Source organism: Rattus norvegicus, chromosome X (assembly GCF_036323735.1).
Source record: "Rattus norvegicus strain BN/NHsdMcwi chromosome X, GRCr8, whole genome shotgun sequence".
Classification (NCBI taxonomy): Eukaryota; Metazoa; Chordata; class Mammalia; order Rodentia; family Muridae; genus Rattus; species Rattus norvegicus.
Window position 1 is genome coordinate 84,581,069 of NC_086039.1, and position 11,342 is coordinate 84,592,410.

The following is an 11,342-nucleotide window of genomic DNA, read 5'->3' on the forward strand; positions in this document are numbered from 1 at the left end:
TTACTTAAGTAAAGCTGGAGAGAGAGAAACAAAAAAGAGCAGTTCAGCATCACATTTACTTTTTCAAAACTGACCAAATTATATGGCTATTTTTCAACAGGTGATACTTGAATACACAATTAAATGAAATATATCATATTTAATGAGGAAAGATGTTTGCAGATATTTTAGTGATTTTTCTCCAAATATTCAGTAAGACAAAAGCTACACCATAACATTTCAAGATTTCATGTGTCTAGTTATTAAGCTACAATGCTTTCAGTCAGGAGATATTGGTTCAAATGTCACATTAATATTGTGTATGATTATCTATGTATGAGATCTCAAGACAATTATTATGACAGATAGTCAATTCTATGGGATCTGATTACATCTGACCTTTTAAAATCCCCAGAGAGCAAAAATAGCCCAAGAGAAGTGTTTGTGCATACATAACAGAGAACTGGGATTCCACACTCTGACTGTTGCCAATAATAGATATAATGTCAGCATAGCTCAGTCAAGACTTATAGAAAATAATTTCTTCTATAGTTTTAAATCGTAAAAATCTATGGTTTATAACTTTCAGTAACTTTTGTAATAAACTTAAATAATTTTAAACCAATACAACTTAGAAGAAATGATCTCAAGCGATACATTTTATAAATTTAGGATATATTTTTAAAACAAATCTTTGTCTCTTTAAGTCATTGTCAAAACCTTTAGAATTGAATTAGTTTGTAGTATGTTTAATATATGTGAAACATAAAAATATGTATTAGAAAACATACATATATATAAGCATACACATATAATGACGTTGCCAGCTTATCTATATGAAATAAAAAAGTAGGTTCATTTTAGTTGTCTTTTTATTCAAAACACATTTCAGTAAAGGGACAGTATCTGTAATAAATAACCCTAAATATATAATCAGAATAATATTCGATGAGAGATTAAATTTTGATTAATGATACATTAATTACATTGTAAAATAATTGGAATTAAACCTGTTGATTGATATAATTGCATACTAATAACTGTCACCATATCTTCCATTAAACTATAAATACAAATTATTAATACATGAATCAAATTAACTGTAAGTGTATCACATTTGGAATGTTGTCAATATTTATTAGGTATTTCATCATTGATCTATTTGTTAACTTAGATAAAATTTTTCAATCATAATTAGCAATGTAAATGGATTCCATAAGAAATTGATCTAGATGTAATTGACCAAAAAAACCTGAACAAGACAATGATAATGGGAATTGAGTCAATAATATTATTCATAATTAATACAATTTGGGAAAAAACTAACATCTTCCAGATCAGAGCAGGGATCCCAGAAGTAAGAAACCCAGTGCTCCTCCTAAACTTTCTCATGGTTCCTGAAGGTTTGTTTCCATAGTGTCTCTTTCTAAACTATACTACACATACTACATTTATTTTCTTGAGATAATTATTTTTCTTGACTTTTTAATTTGTTCTTCCTCTCAAACAATGGTTATTTACCTTTCTTAGGTCATATATAGCTTTGAGAATAAGATGAAGTCAATTGAACTTATCTCAGAAATAAGTTTTTTTCCCTTGAAAAGATTACAATTAACTCATGGAGGTATACAGATTCTTAGGAGTCTATACATGGATATGGAATGAAATTTACTTTGCAGAGCATAGTCCTTTTTGTTCTCCAGAAAAACTGTGAGCTGGTACATTAAATTCTTCCTGGGTACTGTTGTAGACAGGGTGTTCTGTCAGAGTGATCTCTGATATACCATCTTAGTCTAAGATTTTTTCCCTTTATAAAATTGAGATTTCAGTTCAATGGGCATACTGCAGAGAAAAAAGCATGGACCAGTTTTTCAAACTTTAAGTCATGTTTTCTTAGTTCAATATTGAAAAATAGAGTGTATGTGCATGTCGTGCATATATGTGGTTGTATGTATGTACTAGCAGACAATTTTTACATATGTATGAGATTATGTACAACACAAATCCTAAACAGTTTGTATCCAATCTCACTGTTAAAATAAAGTTGTAACTACTTAAAGAAAATCTCTTTTTTCTGAGAACTAGAAAAATTCAATAATGTGCACATCAATCAATATAGATATACTTATAAGTGATGGTTTGACATTAATATATCTGTGAAGTTAACTATATGTTAAAATATAATTCACTAGTATATAGTGGAGTTTCAGGCAGGTTAAATTAATACCAATTAAAGTGTCCATTTCTTTTTGTTTATTATCTGCATTAAAAAAAACTGCATGTTCAGTGAGTACTTCCTTTGGGAGAATATTCTGGAGAGAAGAATTAATGAAACTATGAGATAAATGAGGGAAATATGATAGAAAACATTGGAGAGTTCCATTTTATTTCAGGGAACAAAAATTCATATTCATTGCACATGTTCCTTTTTAATAAATGTTTTATTTCCTCCCTGAATAGAGAAGATATAACCAAAGGAAAAACATAACAAACACCAGAGTTCTCAATCTTTTCTGGGCCATAGCAAAGAGAATCATAAAGGAAATACACTTGTGGGAATTGAGGGGGTATTAATAAAAGATCCAATGATGCCATGAGTCAAAATATGTTTTCCATGTCCAAAGAGCAAAGACATCACCAAAAGCATTTCAATTTGTATTGGTGAGTAACTCTGAGTAATAAAGAACCATTAGTTAGTGATGCTGTGGGAGTGCTGAATAAGTAGACCAAAGCTGGATACATCTGCTGGGAAGAAGAAAACACCATGTTTGTTAGATATTATATGCTAATTTCTCCACATTTGCTATTTCTAAGAAGGAATGTACATTGACCGGAGAAGGAGCTTTAATGAGAGTTTACAGTATAATTATTTTCCTTAAGATAAAATAACTTGAAATAATTTTATAGGGAATTTAGGTTATTAATATATGACAAAATGGAAAGTAACACTATGTACCCATTATTTTCATGGAATTTACTGACATAAAAGTAGTACATTAAACATTTTGGTCTTCAAAGTACTGTACATAATTTTATTTTTAAGAATATTTTTCCTTTTATTGCTTCACACTATCCTTCTAAATACTAGATTTTGAAACAGAAATTGGACATACACAAGTGAATTAGATAGGATTAGAACATTGTAAGATTTACAAGAGATCAAGACTGCCAGAGTTGGTCTGAGGTCAAACAATAATGTTATATCGAGGTACAGACTGCCCAACTGTCTCTGAGAGAGACAACTCCCAAAAGGGAGTTGTGTTTTCACAGGATGGTTTAAGTTGGGTTGGAAATTGGGGAGAGAGTGTTAAGCGGGGTGGGGACGATTGCAAACAAAGAAACTGTTCATGAACACAATTTTTCACTAGGTGCCTTTAGTCCTAACAGTATACTGTGAACTTGTGTCCAATTCCTGAGACATGCATGGAAAACATGTAGTTTCTGGGTTTTTTTAAAGGTTTATTTTTTTATGTACATGCATATGCTGTTGCTGTCTTTAGACACACCAGAAGAGGGCATCTGATACCACTACAGATGGTTGTGAGTCACCATGTGGTTGCTGAAATTTGAACTCAGGACCTCTGGAAGTACTCTTAACCACTGAGAAATCTGGCCAGGAACTTTAGCCAGCCTAATAAATAAATCATGTATAAAGGTAACTGTACCTTAAAAATTCACAAATGATTATGGTTGAGGTATTGTGATGGTCTTCCTTTATAGAAAGAAGTATGTTGGGAATTGGTTTTCATATCACACCTTCATGTAAGTAGAAGATGCCTGATTTGAGATAATCAATTGATATCTGAAGATATTTCTCTGTTACTCATGGTTTGTTCACCATATTCTATTTTCCTAAGCCCTGGAATCTCTAATCTGAAAACCAAAAAAAAATTGTTTTGAAGATAAATGTTGAATGTTTTCTCTTTGAGCATGCTAGGCAAATGATTTTTAAACATCATGTTCAAGTCAAATGAATGAAATAAAAAGTACCAAAACTCATTTAAAGTAGTATATCATCACATAATTCATATATTAAAAATAGCCTAGTGCTAATTATCAGTGAACTCAAACCTTAGTAATTATGACCCAAAATTGAGAAAAAAGAAATTGAAGAACACCTCAGAAGATGAAAATATCTCCAATGGTCATGAATCAGTAGGATAAACATAGAAAAAAAGGCCATCATTTTTATATTTATTTTTTTGGATATTTTATGTATTTACATTTCAATTGTTATCCCCTTTCCCATCTTTTAAATACCCCTCTCCGTCTTTCTATGAAGATGCTCCTAGTCCTACCCACCCATTCCCACCTCAACACGCTGACATTCCGCTACACTGGAGAAATGAGCCTTCTTAGGACCAGGGGCTTCTCATATCGAAGCGAGACAATGCCATCTCTGCTACATATGCAGCTAGAGCCATGGGTTTCTCCATGTAAAAATGGCCATCTTACCCAGACCAATCTACAGTTCCATGCAATTCCCATTAAAATTCTATTACAAAATTTTACAGATATTGAAAGAGCAATTCTCAACTTCATATGGAAAACCAAAAAACACAGGATAGTCAAAACAATTTTGAACAACTAAAGAACTTTATTAGGGATCACCACCTCAAACTATACTACAGAGAGGGATAAAAAAGAACTGCATGGTATTAGTATATAAACAGACAGGTGGGTCAATGGAATAGAAATGAAGACTCAGAAATAAATACACACACCTACAGATACTTGACTTTTCACGAAGAAGCCAAAACTTCACAGTGGTGAAAAGAAAGCATCTTCAATGAATGGTCCTGGTCTAACTGGTGGCCTACAAGTAGAAGAATACAAATTCATGGACCTCATCCTACACAAATCTCAAGTCTAAGTGGATCAAGGAACTCAAAATAAAACTGAATACACTCAGTCTAATAGAAGAGAAAGTGGGGGGGGGTGAGCTGGAGGGATGACTCAGAGGTTGAGAGCACTGACCGCTCTTCCACAGGTCATGAGTTCAATTCCAAGCAACCATGTATGGCTCATAACCATCAATAATGAGGTCTGGTACCCACTTCTGGCATGCAAGTATACATGCAGGGAGAACATTGTATACATAATAACTAAATAAATCTTTTTTTTTAAAGAGAAAGTGGGAAATAGCCTTAAAAGCATTAGCACAGGAGAAAATGTCTGAGAACAATGGCTTAAGCTCTAAGATCAACAATTGAAAAATGGGACCTCATGAAACTGAAAAGCTGCTGTAAGGCAAAAGGAACTGTCAATAGGAAAAATGGCAGCCTACAGATTGAGAAAAGCAACCTAGTGTAGAGACTTGAGGTCTTTATCATCCAGATTTTTCACTTCATTGATTAGAAGTACACCAAGATATTTTATATTATTTGTGGCTATTGTTAACAGTGTTTCCCTGAATTCTTCCTCAGCTCATTTATTCTCTGTATAATTCAAGGGTACAATTTCTTTGAGTTGATTTTATATCCAGCCACTTTTCTGAAGATACCTATCATCTATAGATATTCTCTGGTAGAATTTTGGGGATTTCTTATGTATACTATCATATAATCAGCAATTAATGATACCTTGATTTCTTCATTTCAAATTTGTATCCCTTTAATCGCCTTTTGTTGTATTATTTTAGTAGGATTATTTCAAATTTCTGTCCATTTAATATGATGTTGCCTATTAGTTTTACTGTATATTGCTTTTATTATGTTAAGATATGTGCCTTGAATATTTGCTCTCTCCAAGACTATTAACATGAAGGGATTTGGAGTTTTGCCAAAGGTTTTCCAGCATCTAATAAGATGACCTGTATATTTTTTTCTTTGAGCGTGTTTCTATAGTTGATTACGTTAATGGACTTTTGTATATTAAACCAGCCTTGCATCCAAGGGATGAAGCTTACTTGATTGCAGTGAATGATAATTTTGATGTGTTCTTGAATTTGGTTGGGGAGAAATTTATTGACTATTTTTGCATCAATATCGACAATTGAAATTGGTCTCAGGTTTTCTTTTTTTGTTGTCTTTGTGTGGTTTTGGCATCAGAGTAACTGTAGCCTCACAGAATGAATAGGGTATTCTTCCTTCTTTTTCTGTTTTATGGAATGCTTTGAGGATTATTGGTATTTACTCTTCTCTGAAGATCTGGTAGAATCATGCACTAAATCTATCTGTCCCTGAGATTTTTTGGTTGGGAGGGTTTTAATGACTGCTTCTATTTCCTTAGAGGTTATGGGACTGTTTAGATGGTTTATCTGATCCTGATTTAACTTTGATATGTGGTTTCTGTCTAGAAAATTACCCACTTCATCTAGATTTTCAAGTTTTGTTGAGCATAATCTTTTGTAGCAAGATATGATGATTTTTTTTTAATTTACTCTGTTTTGGTTGTTATGTCTCCCTTTTCCTGTCTGATTTTGTTAATTTGGATATTGTCCCTGTGCCTTTTAGTTCCTTTGGCTAAGGGTTAGTCTATCTTGTTGACTATGTCAATAGAACAGCTCTTGATTTTGGTGATTCTTTGCATTTTTCTCTTTGTTTCTAATTAGCTGCTTTCAGGACTGAGTTTGATTATTTTCTGCCATCAACTCCTCTTGGGTGTGTTTGCCTCATTTTTTTTCTAGAGCTTTCGTTTGTGCTGTTGCATAGGATATCTCCAATTTCCTTATAAATACTTCACCTGGTGCTCTGAATTTTCCTCTTAACATTGATTACATTGTGTCTCATAAGTATGTGTATGTTGTGCCTTCATTATCACTGAACTCTAGAAAGTCATTAATTGTAGTGTGTAATTATTAAAAAAAAACAACCTATGCTAAAGCTGACTAGGCACCAGTACTCTCAGGTAATCAGTCCTTCACAATTTTGCATTACAAATGTTTGTAAGATGGTCCTAGGCCAAACAGACACAAAACGATGCTCCAACATGTTGAGAAACAGGGGACTGTGTAAGTAGGCAATTGTCTCTGCAATTTTTTTCAATATTGGAAGCTGGGTTAGTGCTTCAGGTAAACTTTACGGCACTCTGGGAATTCCGCCAGGAATGAAGACCAACCATAGTCTCTTAGGCAATCCAAGCGATTTAGCATTGAGAGCACATATATATGTGAAAAGATGGTTTTCAGATATTATCCAAACTAGACTAGTGCACAACACATATAGAATTACAAGTCATTTTAAATTAGATAGATGGGAGAATGCTTTATCTAAATTAACAGATTGATTGATTGATGGCCTGGATGTCATTTGTACCTCATACTTTGCAATTTACTTGTAGTGATATTTTTAGATCTTATCTAAAGAGTTTTTTGTTTTGTTTTGTTTTTCTCTCTGTGTGTGTGTATATGTGTGTGTGTGTATGTGTGTGTGTGTGTGTGTGTGTGTGTGTGTTTAGTTATTGGACAGAAAAGGTGAGATGTAGCAGAATTCTCCCCTAAATAATTGATTGGATAATAAAGACAAGAAGAAGGAAATAAGACAAAGAGGAGGCAGAACTTCCAGGTCTGAATGAGAAAGAGGGAACAGAGGAGGAATGAAAAATCTTTTTGTTTGTCGAGATGGAAGTTAAAGCAGATATGTAGACCGGGGACTGTTAGATCTCGTGGCAGATTCTACCTCCTGAAGATATGTAACATAGAATATTTAATGGTTTAGAATGATAGATTCTGCTCCCATCGGTTGTGTCATCTCTTGACTCTAACTACACTAAGATTGTCTGGTGTCTTACATTTGTGGTGACTCAGGTGGTCCAGAGGGAAGAATTTAGTAGGGGTGGAATTTGGCCTGGCTTTGGAATGGGAAGAGAGTAGTTTGGTGACAGCTGGCAGCTGGGACTGAGATCTCAGAGCTCTGGAGAGGCAGAGCCTGTGTTTGTGGTAGAGGCATTTTCCAGGAGAAACACTAGGTCTCTGTTTCAGGCTATATACCACGCTGTGAACAGACTGAGACTGCCCATGCCTGGCCAGCATTAGTGTGGATTGTTCTGAATAATTACACACTGCACTTAATTTCTTTATTTCTTTTCTTTTCAAGTTATCATTGAGTACAGGGTTGTTAAGTTTCCATAACTATGTGGAGTTTTTTGTGTTTTTGTTGTTATTGAAATCCAGGTTTGGTTTGTTCTAAAGTAATAGAATGCATGGCATTATTTCAATTTTCTTGTATTTCTTGAGGCTTGTTTAGTATCAGATTATATGATCAGTTTTGGAGGTTTGCTGAGGTGCTGAGAAGAACATATATTCTCCTGTTTGGGGGAAAATGTTCTTTAGATATCTCTTAAACCCACTTGGTTTATAACTTCTTTTACTTTCATTGTGTCTTTGTTTAGTTTCTGTTTCAATAACCTGCCCATTGTTGAGTGAGCATTTGAAGTTACCTGTTATTATTATGTGGGGTTAGATGTGGGTCTTGAGATTTAGAAAAGTTTCTTTGACAAATGTGGGTGCCCCTGCATTTGGCGCACAGATATTCAGAATTGAGAGTCTTTCTTATATGCTGTGGAATGGTAGATCTTGTTAACATATCCAGTCTGTTACCTAGTGTCTTTTTATTTGGGAATTGATACCATTGATTTTGAGAGTTATTGAAGACCAATGATTGTTTTTTCATATTAATTTGGTTTTGGAGGTGGTATTATGTATATATGATTCTCTTCTTTTGGGTTTGTTGTGAGATGATTAATTTCTTGTGTCTCTTTGGATGTAGTTACCCTCCATATGTTGGAATTTTCCTTCTAGTATCCTTCGTATGGCTGTGTTAGTAGAAAGACATTGTTTAAAGCTTTGTCATTAATATCTTGGTTTCTTCATTTATGTTGACTGAGAGTTTTGCTGGCTAGAGTTGTCTGGGCTGACATCTGTGGTCTCTTATGGTCTGTAAGAACTCTGTCCAGGATCTTCTGACTCTTAGAGTTTTTGTTGTGAAGTCAGTTGCAGATCTCATAGGTCTACCATTACATATTACTTGGCCTCTTTCATTTATAGCTTTTAATATTCTATCTTTATTCTGTAAATTAGTGTTTGTATTATTTTGTGACAGGAAGATTTTCTTTTCATTTTCAATCTCTTTGGGTTTTGTATATTTCTTCTATGTTTATGGCCATCTATTTCTTGCGGTTAGGGAAGTTTTCTTATATGATTTTGTTAAAGATGTTTTCTGACCCTTTAACCTGGGAATCTTCACTGTTTTTTACTCCTATTTTTCTTAGGTTTGGTCTTTTCACCTGTGTATATAGGGTTAGAGGAGTCCTTCTGGGTGGCAAACAATGCTTCCTACTGTCCCTGGTTAGAGAAGTCCTCCTAGAAGACAGCAAGGGTTGTGGGGTGGGGGAATGGTCATGGCAGTCTTTTAGACTGTTTATTTTTATTGGGGAGTTGAGTTCATTGTTTTGAGAGTTATTAAAGACCAGTGGTTGTTATTTCATGTTAGTTTGATTTTGGTGGTGGTGGTGGTGGTGGTGGTGGTGGTGGTGGTGGTGGTGGTGTGTGTACTTGAGTGTGCACATTTCCCTTCTTTTTGCTGGTACAGAGTTAATCATTTCTTGTATTTTCTTAGATGTAGTTTTCCTCCTTAGTTGGAGGTTTCCTTCTAGTGTTTTCTGTAGGGCAGGATTCATGGCTAGACATTGAATTTTGGTTTGTCTTGAAATATCCTGTTTGCTCCACCAATGGCGAGTGAAAATTTTGCTGGATATAGCTGACTAGGTTGACGTCTTTGTTGTTTTCAAGTTGTCTGCCTAGGCCCTTCTAGCTTTAGAGTCTGTTTTTATAGTCATGTTTGATACTGATTTACCTGCATCTGTATGTTACCTGGATTCTTTTCCCTTGCAGCTTTCAATATTCTGTCTGTGTTCTATAAATTTTCCTTTGATTATTATGTGGTGAGAGGATTTTTCTTTTCTTGTCCAGTCTAATTGCTGTCTTGTATGTTTACAGGCATCTTATTTTTTAGGTTGGGAAAGTTTTTGTCTATGATTTTGTGGAAAACATTTTGTGGGCCTAGGAGCTGGAACTTTTCACTTTCTTCTAGTCTTTATACCCCAGATTTCTTCGATGTTTTGTGTCAAGAATTTTGTAAGTTTAACATTTTCTTTGACGAATGTATCAATTTCATCTATTGAATCTTCTATGCCCGAGATTCTTCCATCTCCTGTTTTCTGTTGGTGATGGTTATGTCTATTGTTTCTGTTCCCTTCCCTAGGTTTTTCCACTCCAGAATTCCCCAGTGTTTAGTTATAACTTTATTGATTCTCTTTCCCTTTCCATGTATTGCCCAGTTTCATTTATTTCTTTTACCTGATTAATTGTTTTTTCCTGTATATATTTATGGGATTTATTTTTTCATCTTTGAGGAACTTTGCCTACTTGATTTTTTTTCCTGTATTTCTTTTAGAGATTTATTTATCTTCTTTAAAGGTCTCTTTCATCTTTATAAGATTAGATTAAAAGTCATTTTTTGAGCTTTGGCTACTTTAGGATATCCAGGGCTTGCTGTAGTTGTATAGCTGTGCTGTGAAGGTGTCGTATTGCCCTGGGTTTTGTTGATTGTGTTCTTTTGAGGACCTTTAGCTATCTTACTGTGTTTGGTCCCTGGATGTTCCTACTGTAGTAGGTATTGAGTGGGGCACTATCCTTCATTGTCCACGTGTGTCAGCTCACTGATCAATATTTTTGGGCTGTATGGTTCCTGATTTGTAGGTCTAGATGGCCCAAAAGCCACAGGTCCAATACAGGTGGGCAGGAGAATTCAGGTCCCTGGAGAATCGCAGGTCACTCAGTACACCATGGCATTCCCCAGAGGACTTAGCAAGCCATGAAGATGGGTGGGGGAAAGGAAGCTAACTTGAATGATTCAGGTCTCATGAAGGTGGGCAGAGAAGTGGCAACACAATGGAGCTCTCTTCTTTGTCTTATAATGATATCATTGTAAATTTCAGTTTGAAACATCAATTTGTTAGCTCTCAGTTTGTTTGAGGCTGGATTCTGAAATGATATAACACTTCCTTCTGAAAGGGTATAATCTAAGTATCCACTAGGATTTAGTTTACATCTAAGATTTTAAGTTCACATGGTTGATGACTGCTTTAAATTCATTGTAGGGTATCCCAGTGAAAACCACTGGTTTGATTGGTGTCAACCAAAAGTTACCCAGAGCTTCTTATGGATCTAGACATGCTATAGCTCGCTACAGGACAACTTAGTCCTTCAAAATTAAAACGGAAAAGAAAGTTTTCAGCAAGATGGTCAATACTAATATGGAAAGACAGCAACAAGGGGAAAGGGTGGCATCAAGGTTAACAAATGAAAGAAAGTAATAACTGTGATCAAAAATGTAAATTCCTGGCAAAGCTACTTGAGAAGT